The following is a 14,531-nucleotide window of genomic DNA, read 5'->3' as shown; positions in this document are numbered from 1 at the left end:
TCATTTTTCAGTGTGTCACTTGTGTTTACAGTGTCCTTGTTCTGGACTAGATCTTCAGAGGCCACATTCACTGCAGCACCAGGATACATCATAACTAAGGAGGCCGTGTGCACTCAACCTAAGGGATCACCAAAGCTACAATGAAAAACACAGTCTTCTACACTAAAACATGATGTGCTTGTAAGGAGCCCAAGGCCATAAAACCCCTTATTACACAGATTTCTGTCAGAAGTCCCTTCTATCCTGAATAAATCAAGCGTTTATGTCCGAGATCCAACAAAGCATAGTGGACATGGTAGCGGCTGATGCTGGGTGGCATTACTTGTTATCATGGGCTATAAACAAGTCTACTACCACCTCCCATATCATAGCTATGGATATGGCTTTCAAGCATCGAATGAATCTTGCAAGTTGTTTGTAGGGGAGATTGGTCTGGGGGTTGTATTCTGGTGGGTGCCTATAAAGCTTTGTACTGACAGACCACAAGTCAAGAAGGCTTAAAGGGGTTGTACTATATCTTAAAGGGGCTGTTCCCTATTCACAGGATAGTGGATAACAATATGATCAGCGTTGGTCCACCTTACTGCGCATAGCCGATTTCAGCCGATTGCTAGACAAACTCCGTAGTCACTACACGTAGGTCGCATGAACGGGAGGCCTGAGCACCATGGAATAAAATCCATGGTTCCTTTCAGCACATTTGCATTTAGGTTATTTCCATCAGATCTGTTGGGAGCAATATTTCGCTATTCTTGTTGTCAGTCAATATCAGACTAAAGTTTGACTGAGTCGTCAGTGTCAGCACTGAGAAAACAAGTCTATTTATCAGACTTTCTATCAGGGAACATTTCTGTAATTTCCATTAAGAGCTGTGCTTTAATCAGAGCCAATAGTGAAAGGACCATTGATTCCTCTATCTCCCGGGCTGAGGAAGCAGAAAAATGGTTTGATAATTGTATTGACTTTCTCTAGCTGAGATATTGAATGTGGTGCTGAGAAGCAGAACGTCCCATGTATAACTTGGGTGCATTATGCTGTATTACTTTCCTTCCCAATTTGTGAGATTACAAAGTAACAAATCTGTTCCTTTATAGGAGCCGACAAATGGGAATAGATTTTCCTAGAAATACCCCAATTACTACAGGTTTGAGAAGTACAAAAAACAACCTGTAGATTTTCCCGGCACAGGGGAGAACAAAAATCAAAACAAGAAGACCCAAAACTACCCGGGCTCCAGTGAAAACAAAGGGCTTGTAAGAAGCAAATTTATATATGAATTGATAATTGATAAAACTGGCCTTTATCATGGCAGCGGGCCGTGAATTGAGACTTCAAACCCCCAACACCCTCACTTCAGAGCCCTGCACCAACTCTTGCCTGCGCCAAATGAAAGTGCAACTCTACACCTGTCCAGTCCTGGCATAGCGCTATTCCAGACGTAGGATTAAAACAGAATTAAACCATGCTCCAGAGGCAACGCCATCAGCGCATTGATGTGCCAAGTTATTATAAATAACCTTCATGTGCTTATAGCATAAATTGTTTGGGAAGCTTCATGTTCAGGGTATAAAGAATTTCAAAATCCAAATTTTTATACAAGACAAAAAGGTTTTTATGAAAGCCTTTCTAGATTAGAGCTTCTGGTCCTGGATCTGGGGATCCATGGGGCTTATTAATTAGGAATTAATCTCTTCTATTTATAGAAGGCGGATAGAAGCCTTGTACATTTCACTGCCTGGAACATTGTAAAGGATCTGTAGGACTGCAAGTTGGGTTGCAATACAGGTCTTTGTAAGTTTACACAAAATACTCTGCTAAAATAAAACACATGTAATAAAAAAGATTCCTGACAAATGTATTGAGGCCAATGCTTTACGATGGTGAGCATCAATCAGATCCAACCCCACAGGCCACAACCTCCAATTATAGTCTTTAGGTTAATGTAGGTGCCCAATGGTCACAAGTGTAAAGATTCAGAAGCCAAAACGGAACTAACACTAAAAGGGGGAACCAATTGGCAGCAACATGAGGATTCTTAAAGGAAGGTATTAAAATTTACTATATTAGCCACATACAACGCAAGCGGCCCGTACAGACCGCACAGAAGTCACAGGGCTGTGTCCCGACCAAAGACCGTAAGACCCAAGTACTGTACGGACTTGTACTAGACCAAATAGTATGATGCCAACATAGTGCCATTCACACAATAGGATCCCCCTCAGATTGAAATAATTTGTCTGAAATAAAGAGGAATACTTATAATCCCTGATCCCACAACGAAACAGGTAAAACTGGATTGAGAACGGTTTAAAGTCATACAATATAAAAACTAAGGAGGAGCAAGAATTTCCAGGTGCTTAAGGAAATCTACCAATTCAAAAAGGTCATTCTGACCTAAACAAACCTTTACACAGGGGTAGGTAAGCAGATGCTGAAGGTGATCTTGATAAGGCACATAAATCTGCAGTTTTTGTAAAAAAAAAAAAAAAAAAAAAAAAAACCCTGATTTCTACATTAGGCAAATGACCCCAGTTGGCGCTCCTGCACCCCTGACAAATGGTGCTTGGCGACTATCATAACAATGCACATGCCTTGCGTGCTTGAAACTTACCCCCAGACATGAGAGACATCACCGAGCTCTCGAAAGCACTGGCGCATGGCACTGCATCTTCATTTCACATGGCCGCACTGCAAAGCGGACGGTCGTGCGTAATGAAGATACAGTGCGCATGCGCCACCGCTCCCGAGAGCTAGGTGACATCACCAACTCTTGGGAGCAAGGGTGGGGGAGAAGTATGCAAGGGGCGTGCATTCCTAGGATTGTGACCGATTGCCCAGTAGTGCCAAATGGGGTCACTTGCCTAGTGTAGAAATCGATTTTTGATGAAACTGCAGATTTATGTGCCTTATCAAGACCATCTCCAGCAGCAGCTTACCCAACCTAGTATAAAGGCATGTTTAGGTCAGAATTACCATTTTGAAATGGTAAATTTTCTTTAGCACATACATACTACAGAGAAATACCTACAGAAGGGTTTTCACTGGATCCTTTAACCGATGTATGACCTGTCAATTTATTAGTTTGAGGTTATGCAGATTACTTGGCCATGAAATACTAAATTTTAATATCCCAGGAGACGGAAGCCACTGAAAAAAATGATGGGGTCATGAAGTTTTTGGTCTGGGGATTATATATGAATGCATTTTAATGTCTTCTACGTTACAATCTAACAAAATGAATTCTGCTTTGTCTACGGGCAGGTTAAAGTAAATTTTACCAAATAATATGTAGTCTGACAAGAACACATTTGTGGTCACCTGATTGTATGCAGCAATAATTGAGGCTTCATGGCTCACAACATAAGTTGTATCTTATTAGGATGTTACCTGCCCAATTAAGAGTGTAATAGGTTTGTCACCAGATAACGTCATCCACGAATAAGAGCATTTATAGGGAGCCTCATACTTGTCATGTTAAAAAAACGGAGTACACCAAAAAAAGTAGACTTCTGAGGATATGAGAGTCCTCCAACATGAGACACTATGTTACTAACAGGAATGCTATGCAGCATGTCCTGATACCATGGGGATAGCCCGAATTTTGGTTGGTCCAACACCGCCTCTCACAATAAATAGGGTAAATACACACAGTGATGAACTCCACAATGACTATATGAGCAACTACTAAAAGTAATTTTGCATTCTTGTGCAGTCATGGGTAGGGGTGATGCAGTCTAGTAGTAGTAATGTGGCTGCCTAAGACTGTTAGAAGATTGTATTGATGACAAGCAAATATTCATTTACTTAAAGTGAAAAGAAAATCTGCCGTTTGGTAGCCATTTAAACTATATATACTTACCTGACGGCTTCTTCTTCCAGATCCCGGCACATATCATGCAGGCCTTGCACAATTATTAGCCGAGAGCGACTGCGCGCTAAATTACATCTTTTTAAAAGTTTAATATTTTTTTGTTTTTTTTTCAGGAATCCTGGCATTTCAAGACTAATGAAGTTATGTGTCGTAGCATCTACATGAAGACAGGTTAGTTTAAATTCAGAACCTCGTGGCTCTGCAGTATGTGTGGTGTTTATGGGGTGGTTAAAGCCACTCTATGGAAGACATCCCTGTCTGCTGAAGCCAGATTACGCTTAAGAAAGGAACAATTAAAGGAGTTGTGTAGGATCAGAAAAACAGAACAGTTTACATAAATACCTATTGGAGATGTATAGCACTCAGGGGCATTGCTGTCTGGATAAGTTTACCCTTCTGGTTAGCTTTACTGGTGAAACCAATATTAAATGGGACATAGTTACAATATCACATGTATCCTGTAGATAGAGGTGGTGCACTTCAAGACAATACTCGCCTTGACCTGACGGATCAAAATTCTTGGAAATGGGTCCAGGGTCCTGCATGGCCAAAGGCATAAGTGCAAAATAAAGCATTCTGATACCTTTCCCCTGCATGTCCCAATTCTCGCCAAAATATTCAGGATGAGCCCCATATAACGACACATCTGCACATCTACCCCGCACACAAACATTTCCATTCTCTGACAGATGCAGGATATGTACAATGTAATGTGACAGGCAAACAACCCTCTCTCGGAGAAGTGATATAATGAGGGTCTCTGCTAGTTTGCAACATGTCAGTGACAACGCACATCAAAGAGCGAGCTCTGCGCAGATAACCAAGGCAGGGAATGATTCACTGAGAAGCACATGGTGATAAAGCTTAAAGGGATAAGAAATGATAGGAGCCCATGTGGTCACTGCACTCTCAGTAACCACAGGATGGCCCAACTGGACCCTCTAAAGAAAAGATGTACGGGATGTATATTATCAGCTTTCTATAACTAGTAATGCCAATCTTGTCTATGGGCTGCTTGCGGAAATATCAGGACTGTAGCTCAACCTTATTCACAAACATTGGGGTACATTTACTAAGGGCCATGCACCAGTTTTCTGTCGGACGTTGCACATTCTTTACTGTGCAGACAGCTTATACATGTATTTACAAGTCTCTGCGCCACTGGTCACACGCGACCAGTTTGTGGCGCGGCTGCACTATACCCAACGTGACACAAAATTATGCACTGAAATGGGCGTTATGATGCCCAGTCAGATGAACAGAACTGTGTCACACGGCCCATGTTAAAGGAAATCTATTATTTGTTTTTATACATTGTGAACCAAACATACCTTGAGAATGCTGTAGCTACACTGATGCAGAAACATATCTTGTTTAATCCCGTGTCGAAAAAAAAATAAAATGAAAGACCTTGGGAAAGCTGGGTTGCATGCATGCTGCCTACATAAACATATTACACAGAACTTACGGAACTGTCCAGACAGGACTAACCAACCTGAACTGATTGACTCATCATTTGGGGGATGGTGCAGCGATTTATTATTCTGTCTGTCAGGGACAACACAGTAATGACGTATTCTCAGCTTATGCTGGGCAGGACAAGGCTGGAGCAGTGCGTAATTAGGGTTAGGAGAAGTGCCAGGCCAGCCAGAAGGGGAGTTAAACAAGATATGTTTCTGAATTAGTATAGCTACAGCATTCCCAAGGTATATTTGGTTCATAATGCATAAAAGCAAATGGTAGGTTTCCTTTAAAGGTGCACAGAAAAAAATAAGTGGTGCACTCTGTCAGGGCAGTGCAGGGGCGGTGACCAGGGACTGGTCCAGCTGGTATGCCAAAAAGGTTTGGGTGTTTCACCATTACCATAAACCTATTATTTACCCATAAGGTATAATGTCATCCATTTTACAGGTCCCACACTATATTATGCTACATTGCCTGCAGCCCACCTCTTATAATCCCCCCTTCCCTGTAGCATCCTCCAATATAGAGCCCTCTCTTCTGCAGCAGCCCCCAATATAAAGCCCCTTCCCTGTTGCAGCTCCAATAGAAAAGCCCCTTTTATAATGCCACCATTCTTGTAGCCCCCTTAGAACGCCCTCTTTCCTGCAGTTTCCCCCGAATAATGTTACCTTTTCTGCCGCTTTCACTGAATAATGTGCCCTCTCCTGCAAGAGCCCCCCTTATAATGGCACCTCTTCACAACAGCGGAAGAGGACTGCTGTGGGGAGTTTGCCTGCGGCCTAGAATTAGGTGTTCTATGCCCGGCCTACCTACCTATAATGTACACATGGCTAGCTTATATGTGACCAGGATGCTTACAGGTTCCCTTTTGGTTCCCATACTACAATGAAGGTACATAAAAGATTTGAAGCTTGAGTCCGGGCCCCTTTAAGGCGGCATTTCCAGTTTATTTATCAGAGCAGATAATAAGACTGCACTTGGCTATTTATAGATCTGTTAGAAAGAATTCACCCACAGGCTGAATGCCTTTTCAAGACATGGGCCCCCGTCACGGGTACAGCAGGCTTCTGATAAACACTGGACATAAAAATAGAGAAAAAAGTAGCCCATATTGTTTCAAGGGTATCTGGCACCTAAGGCAAAGCTTTCACCCCATTCAAATGACAATCCGTACATATCAGAATTTATGGAATTAAAAGAGCTTAAAGAAAATCGACCCTCAAAATCAATGGATAAACCAGGGACACATACTCCTAGATGCAGACACTGTGACTGGGGTAAACTTATATTTGTTATTCATGCCCTTCTTCCTTCTAAAAACAACTTTTAAAATTATAATATTGAGCCGGAAGGGCTCTGGGGGTGTTACATAATTCACAGGCTGTTATAATGAGAAGAGTAGGTCTCACCCAACCACCTGCTCTCTCCATTCTCCCTCTGAATGTGTAATCTAGCAGCAGCAGGAAGTTAGAGAAAGGAGAGTCCTGCTTTTCTCATTGTAACAGCCTGAGAAGCTACAGCACTGAGGGGCGCTGGAAACACACACACACACCTGAGCCCTTCAAGTTTATAAGCATAATTATTAACGTTTATTTTAGAAGGAATGAGACCATGGATAACAAATATAAGGTGATTACCATAGTCACGGTGCCTGGATCTATGAGTAAGTGTCCCTGGTTTGTCATGATGGATTTTTGATTTCTCCGCAGATATATTGCTAAATAATTGTACTGTAAGTCACCATTATTATTCTATCATGATACCTGATGGGTCATAATATTAAAGGCACTCGAGAAGGAGGTCATAACCCCAATACTAAACCTGATTTGTAATAAGATCTTTACAGGGATAATAAGCATGCCCCTACTTGTTTTATTATCATATTAGTATTAGGACTTCTTTTAGGCTATATTCACACTGCCGTTGCCCGCCCGTACCGTACCGTAGCGGGCAACGGCAGTGTACGGGGAGAGGAGGAGGAGGTGAGCGCAGCTCACCCCTGTCCCTCTCCATAGGAATTAATGGCGCACGGCGCCGTATTATGGGAAAAGATAGGACAGGTCCTATCTTTTTCCCGGGTACGGAACGGTGCCGCACGTGTGCCGCTCCCGTAGGGTGCCGTGCGCCCATTGCTGCCTATGGGGGACGTATATCGGCCGTATATACGTCGGCCGTATATACGTCCCCCATACGTTAGTGTGAATGTAGCCTTATACTGGGAATATTATTCCCATCATAATTTTATTGGAACTTCCATTATACCAGAGTCATCACTCCCATCATAATATTATTAGGACCTCAATGATACTGGAATCATCATCCTCATCATAATGTTATTTAGACCTCAATGATACTGGGATTATCACACCCCTAATATTATTAAGGCCACCGTTATACTGGGATTATCACCACCCTAATATTATTAACGTCTCCATTATAATCTGGGTATATGAAGACTACAATTTTATCTAGAGAACATTGATCACTGCATTGTTTTGTCACCTCAGATAATTCCTTCCGCTGTCCTGAAACTGTTTGTCAGAATTTGCATTTTTGTCAAACATCGTGAGCGGTTTGCATAACAAACTACAGGGATGAGTTTGGTGGACGAGACATGAGGACATTCTGTAACAGGCAGATGATTGCCTTTAATTATTGCAGCATCCGGCCAAAGACACAAGCAGTAGTATCCATCCCTTCTTCTACTTAGTATTCTATGAGTGAGGCACGTCACAAATGTCTTGGGACAACAAAATTCTAATGCAGCGCTATAAAAAGTTATCCTACGTGATTCTGTAGCAGAAAAGTTCTGATCAAGGACCCGCTATGACCCTCTGCCTACAAGTCCTGATGTGAGCTGCTGCCTTCCCATCACATGCGATAGTGATGAACTTCCATTATTGTGTGAAAGGACCTGGAGGGCTGTAGTGAAGCTCTTCTGTTTACTTCCTATTGTCACATATCCTGGAATTTCTCACTAACGTGTAGTATATTTTAATAATGTCAATCAACCAGAGTACCAGATTATAGGAAGAATATGCATAGCAACAAACCTCGACATGTTGGAACATTCTACAAAGTAATATGGGAGACCTCAGAGGCCCAATAATGTGGCCTCCTACTGTGGACAGGACATTACACCCTACTATAGCCTTTAGAGGCCACTTTCCCAAACCATTTAGACTTTGTATGATAGTTACACAGGGTTATAAGAGATGATACTTCACCTTTGTCTGCAACTCCAGCGCTCTGCATCCTTTAAAAGGCAACCCATCCAGGAGACCCATTTCAGTACTCCCCCAGTCACCACAGAGCATAGTACATACAATGTCAAAGAGTTTTACTATAAAAATAGGTTTTACAGAAAAAAAAAAAAAAAGATTGTTATATAGTATCTTTCATTGCCATGTACTGTGTGACTAGGCAGTTGTCCCCTGGTAGTGGCTATAGAAGAGCAGTTTCCCCCCACCCTTGGGAAATTGCTCCTCCATGTGTCCTTTTCAAATATATGAAAACGCCCATGGGAGTTTTCATAGATGTGAAAAGGGCAAGGGGGGAATGCTCCTCTATAGCCATTCCCAGGTGACAAATGCCTAGTCACAGATCACATGGCATTGAAAGGTACAATAACTTTTTTTCTTTAAAACCTACTTTTTATACAAAAACTAATTGTTATTGTATGTACTATGCACTGTGGGAACTGGGGGAGTGCCTTTGATTGCTTCTGCTCCACTGAATCCTGCACAATTTTACCATTAGCCCCCATAGGTGATCTGTGCCATTAGTTTCAGCTCCTATAATTCCAATGAGGTGCTCCATAGTCACAGGTCTTGTGCAAGGCTATTTAGGACTTCCCACCTAACTGGGGAGAGTCTAGTTAACACATAATGTACAGAAGTGAAAGCATTGAGTGATCAGAGACTGTGGAAGCTACAGAAAAAAAATCCAACATTTATTGAAAAAATAAACGTAAATCATCCTCTCTATACCCCATTTTAACCTCTTAACGACGTTTGACATAATTGTACATCGCATATTGGTTGCGGGTGTATGGAGAGGGTTCACGAGCTGAGCCCTCTTCATAAAAGTAAAAATCAAAAATAAGTTAGGTATTGCCGCGTCCCAAAATGTCAGATCTATCAAAATATAATAACGGTTATTCCTGGCGTTTAACCTCACAACTAAAAAAAGTGCCCAAAGTAGAAAATGCCAATTTTTTGCCATTTTGAAACATATAACAAATTCAATAAAAAGTGATCACAAGTACAGTCCTTAATATGGTAGCATTGAAAATGTCATCAAAAATGACACCACACACAGCTCCATACATAAAAGTATGAACAGCATCAGAAGATGGAAAAGTTAAGAAATTTTTTTGTACGGGAGATTTTTTTAAATGTATGAAAACATTTTAGAATCTATACAAATTTGGTATCCCCGTGATTGCATTGACCCAAAGAATAAAATAGACATGTAATTTGGGGCTCACAGTGAAAGCCATAAAATCCAAGCCCACAAGGAAATGGTGGAAATGCGTTTTTTTTTACATTTTCACTTGGAATTTTTTTCCAGCTTCCCAGTACATGGCCTGGAATATTAAATACCATCACTATGAAGTGCAATTTGTTACACAGAAAATAAAGCCTCATACAGCACTTTACATGTAAAAATAGAAAAGTTAGAGATTTTTAAAGGTGGGGAGTAAAAAATGGAAATGCAAAAACAAAAAAGGGCCTCGGCATTAAGGAGTTAAATAGCCATTCCAGTGCGCTGTGTAATCTATGAATGATAAGATATTGAGTTATTCTATAGGAACAGTTTATAGAAACCAGTAGAGGAGACTTCAAGACATGTTTCCATACCCTCTTACCATGTGAGTGATCCCCCATATCTTCTCCCCACTTTTGTAAAAAATGCACCTACCACTAATTTCTTGTAATATTTGATAAATACTAGCTCATTTAGTTTTATTGACCAATACCATAATTTTATCAAACTGGTGCTCATCTAATTGTGTCCTCCACAAATTCCTTTCAAAAATCCATAGCAATTAAATATACAAGAAAAAATTATTAATTCATCATTATTATACAATTGTAATATCTTATTCCCGTTTTCATCAAATTTTTATCAGCATAATTTCTTTCTCCTCTTATCACATCCATTTCTTAACCTCTAGAAACTCTTATTTGTTCCAACAATAAATCGAAGTATTAGTTACCGTACTAACTTTTTTAAGACCCTGGGGAATGACCCACTTCCACCAACTCACCAAAATTCAAATTACGATCCTGAAATCTTCAAGAACTCACCCTGTTACAATCCCTGGGGTTTCTTTAAAGATGGCTGTGGCCTGCGCCGCCAGGTTATAAAGTCTCCAATTTAGGAGTGCTACCCCTTTCCCTGACCCTGTGGACAATATAAATACAGGCAGTCCCTGGGTTACATACAAGATAGGGTCTGTAGGTTTGTTCTTAATTTGAGTTTGTATGCAAGTCGGAACCGTTTACTTAACCCCAGTCAAAATTTTTTTGGTCTCTGTGACAATTGGATTTTTAAAAATGTTGGATTGTCATAAGAACCAGGATAAACAATAAATCTTAATTACAGGCACCATTGATAACTGTTAAAGCTGTTTATTGTAGCCTAGGACTAAAGCCTAGTTACCAAAATCCAGAGGTCCGTTTGTAACTAGGGGTCGTATGCAAGTCAGGTGTTCTTAAGTAGGGGACCGCCTGTATATCCTTTCAATTCTGTCCCTTTTCCCCTTCCAAAGAAATTCTCCACAAATTGTGTCCATAATCCCAAAAATCTGTTCTGGAATTTTTACTGGTGAATTTCAAAACATATACAGTGCCTATGGGAGAAAAACTATTTTAATATGGCTAATATTATAGCAGCATGTGACAATTCTTTTTGGCCATATTTAAATTATAAACTTTTTAAAACCCATCAGGCAATTAACCCCCAAAACTAAATATATTTTCATAAACTGCCATTAGAAAGCATTGCCTCTATCCCCTCATTGTCCCTCTACATGCCTGTAAACTTAAACAATCAGGTACAAAAGCTGCAAGCAAATCACCTGTGAGATGTCCAATAAGTCGTTATCATATTCAGCTGACACTCCTGGTGCTGGCGCCCCCTGCAGCCTGTGCGTGTGGGATTCTCCTACACACATGACTGACACTCTCTTTCCCAAATGGCATCAGCAAGGATTAAGTCCAATTCATGTTGAGCCCCGATAATTTTCCATAAGCCTGGAACATTTCTCCAGAACAGGCATAGAATAGGATTGATTACCAAGAAACAACAGCACATAGTCATCATAGAGTAGGCGTTTATCTCTTTGCACCCAAACTTCAGACACCCCCCTCTCTCCTTGCATCATAACCGCCAAAACTTTTCTTACCAGTAAAGGGGAAGAGAGAGGGAACATCCCGGCCTAGTACCGTGCTTCAACCGGTACAGGAGGGATCTCCCGCCTCCCACACATACATTAGAACTTGTTTTTTTAATATATTTGTATTCATCTTATAGAATTTCTACCATACCAAATTTTCATTCAACTGTATCAAAGGCTTTAGTTGTAACAAGTGAGAGGATCACCCCCCAGAGACACCAATAGTTCCATACATATATATAACTTCCTCAAATTACAAGTAGTTTTACCTGGAATAAAGCCGCACTGACCTTCACTAACCCTCAGTGCTAGAACTTGCACCAATATCTTCAGATTAACATTCAACAATGAGATAGGTCTATATCCCTCAGTCTGTAGAATATCTTTACCCTGCTTAGGCACCAGTACAATATCTGCCTCATACAGAGAAGTAGGCAATTTATCCATTTTAAACGCTGATCCAAAAGACATTCAACGACACCCCAGCCATCAAATCTCCATACCTTGATATACTTCACCTGGTAGACCGTCCGGTCCAGGTGACTTATTGTTTGTACCGTTTGTACCGTTTCCTTCCTCTTCCCTTTAATCTATGAGATGCAAATTCTTGTGGCTTGGAAGGTCGAGTCCGATCTATAGACAGGGAGGTGTAACACTACAACGCATGAGGCCACCCTTGGTGATAGGCTGCATTCCTTTATGGAAACCACAATTATTTTGCAAGCAATTTTAAAAAAAACACGTATAATTTTGTGGGCATTGTAAGAAAAACATCCAGTGCTATATATAAACCTTCAACATCTACAACAACATGCCCCATCATGAGGGGACAAGTGACTGAAGCTGTGGAGAATGCAGATATGTCTTCTACACATATAGTTGGTTTTAGACTGCGAGCAGCAGGGCCTGATGTAGTTGGGGATACGCGTGAAGAGAATCTAGAAGCAGCTAAAATAGGGTGTATCATTAGGAAAACCTCCTTTTATATGGGCGCCAAGCTAAGTAGCTGACTTTGTGGAACTAGTCAGCTATTTCACTTGTGGTGGCCAGCCATTGTATTACTGCAATACTCAATGGGGTCGAGTTTGCCACCATGATAATAGCTTTTCCGGTGGGTCTTCTTTCTGAGGGTTATCCCCTTTTCTGGCTAGGATTGTGGCCTGGTCTTCCCACGTGCTCCCCCTGAGGCTCAACTGACTGTTATGGGAATGTATTTATTTGGGGCTGTTCTTTCGGGTGTAAAGTATAAGGCTTGCGGTCTATTCAAGGCTTTGTGTTCTAGGCTTTCTGGAGGATGATTTCCCACCTAACATTTTAGCATAGGAACTCAATGCGGGAGGGGGAGACAATCTGGGAGGAGAACTACGAGACTGGATTGATATCATAATATTAGAGAAAGGAGTAACAAGAAAAAATAAGGGGTGAATTGGGGCCCATGGTTGAGCACACCCAACCTCCTATCTCAGAAATCTCCTGTGGGAGTCACCCTTTTCAATGTAGCGGGACTGGGGGATTATGTACCCATTACATGTTGCTGTTCTGTACTTTGCTTTTGTATTGGATCTATATTGTGTTCTCCGGTTCGCTTTGCTCGATCCATATATACCCCCCCCCCACTGTCGAGCACATCACTGTTAATTTGGACCGCACATGGAGTAATTCTAGATGGAAGGGTGGAATAGTTGTTTTGGCTGTTTAGGTATAAGAAGATAGATGGTGGTTAATAACAATGATCGTATGGGGGGGGGGGGGGGATTATATATATATATACAGTACATTGTAGAGTTTACATGAATTGTAAGCCTATAAACTTGCATGATGAGGCAAGGACAGAAATTGGATAAAGCGGCGTCTGCAGCGATTTGTGTGTGTGTATACATACACATACATACATACATACACACACACACAAATCACTGCAGATGCTGCTTTATCCAATTTCTGTCCTTGCCTCATCATGCAAGTATACATGGTTACAATTCAGGTAAAATCTACAATGTTCTGCATACTGCATTGCCCAAGGGGATTTAATCTGCTACAGAATTACATCCCTCCGTATTGGCCCTTTAAGAGCCAGTCTCAAGCGATCCACATATCCTTAGGTGAACTCATTTGTAAATTAATAAATCCATAGTGTCATTTTTATCCCACCAGTCTGGAAGAGGAACTCAACCAAGAAACTCCAACCTGTCGTTACAACAATGAGCTGTGCGCTCCCAGCGCGGCCAGCAACGTCTGCTCCTGCCTTCCTATACACAGTAGAGCGATTATCATTTATCACATATGACATGTCAGAGCACTGTGCTAGTGCACAATACCTTCATCTACCAGGACGCAAGCTTCATGTCCTGGCATTGGTAATGCTCCAGACTACGCACAGCACAAAAAGGAGATTATTTTGAAGACGGAATTTAGGGAGCGAGTCGTCATAACAATCCTTAGTCTCTAGGCGAGAATGAATAACAGAGGAGCTGAAATGTCTTGGTAATATCCAAGGAAATGAGAGTAGTTAAAGAGGACCTGTCACCCATAAGGAAAGCCCTAGGAGCGGCTTACTAAATAAGCAGCTCCTAGCACTATCTCAGATGGAGCAGTGATAAAGCTAGTAGACACTGCTGCAAAGTACAATAGGAACCCTGGACCAATCTCACAGCGGTCCGGCATATTCATGAGGGGGGCGGTCGTGGGAAGAGGCAGGCACTCCATAGGCTGGAGATGTCAAAAAAAAAAAAAAAAAAAAAAAAGAAAATGAGCTAAGAAATGTCACTTTTAGAGCCTGTAGGGGTGAGCCTC

At 41.4% G+C, this 14,531-nt stretch overlaps 1 protein-coding gene across 4 annotated transcripts in view; it reads right to left on the bottom strand.

The window, feature by feature from the left end:
- PKIG (cAMP-dependent protein kinase inhibitor gamma) overlaps positions 1-14,531 on the bottom strand; it is a 77,515-nt gene that overhangs the window by 44,314 nt on the left and 18,670 nt on the right. The window contains exon 1 of one of the 4 annotated variants that reach the window (XM_072111059.1): positions 12,242-12,304. The exons of the other annotated variants lie outside the window; for them this stretch is intronic. The gene's annotated coding sequence lies outside the window, so the exon portion shown is untranslated. Of the gene's footprint in view, positions 1-12,241; positions 12,305-14,531 lie in introns of those variants that run through there. 4 annotated transcript variants of the gene reach the window in all.

This window comes from Engystomops pustulosus, chromosome 6 (assembly GCF_040894005.1).
Source record: "Engystomops pustulosus chromosome 6, aEngPut4.maternal, whole genome shotgun sequence".
NCBI classification, from domain to species: domain Eukaryota; kingdom Metazoa; phylum Chordata; class Amphibia; order Anura; family Leptodactylidae; genus Engystomops; species Engystomops pustulosus.
The sequence above is the reverse complement of the archived record's forward strand: the minus strand, read 5'-3'. Positions and strand labels throughout refer to the sequence as shown.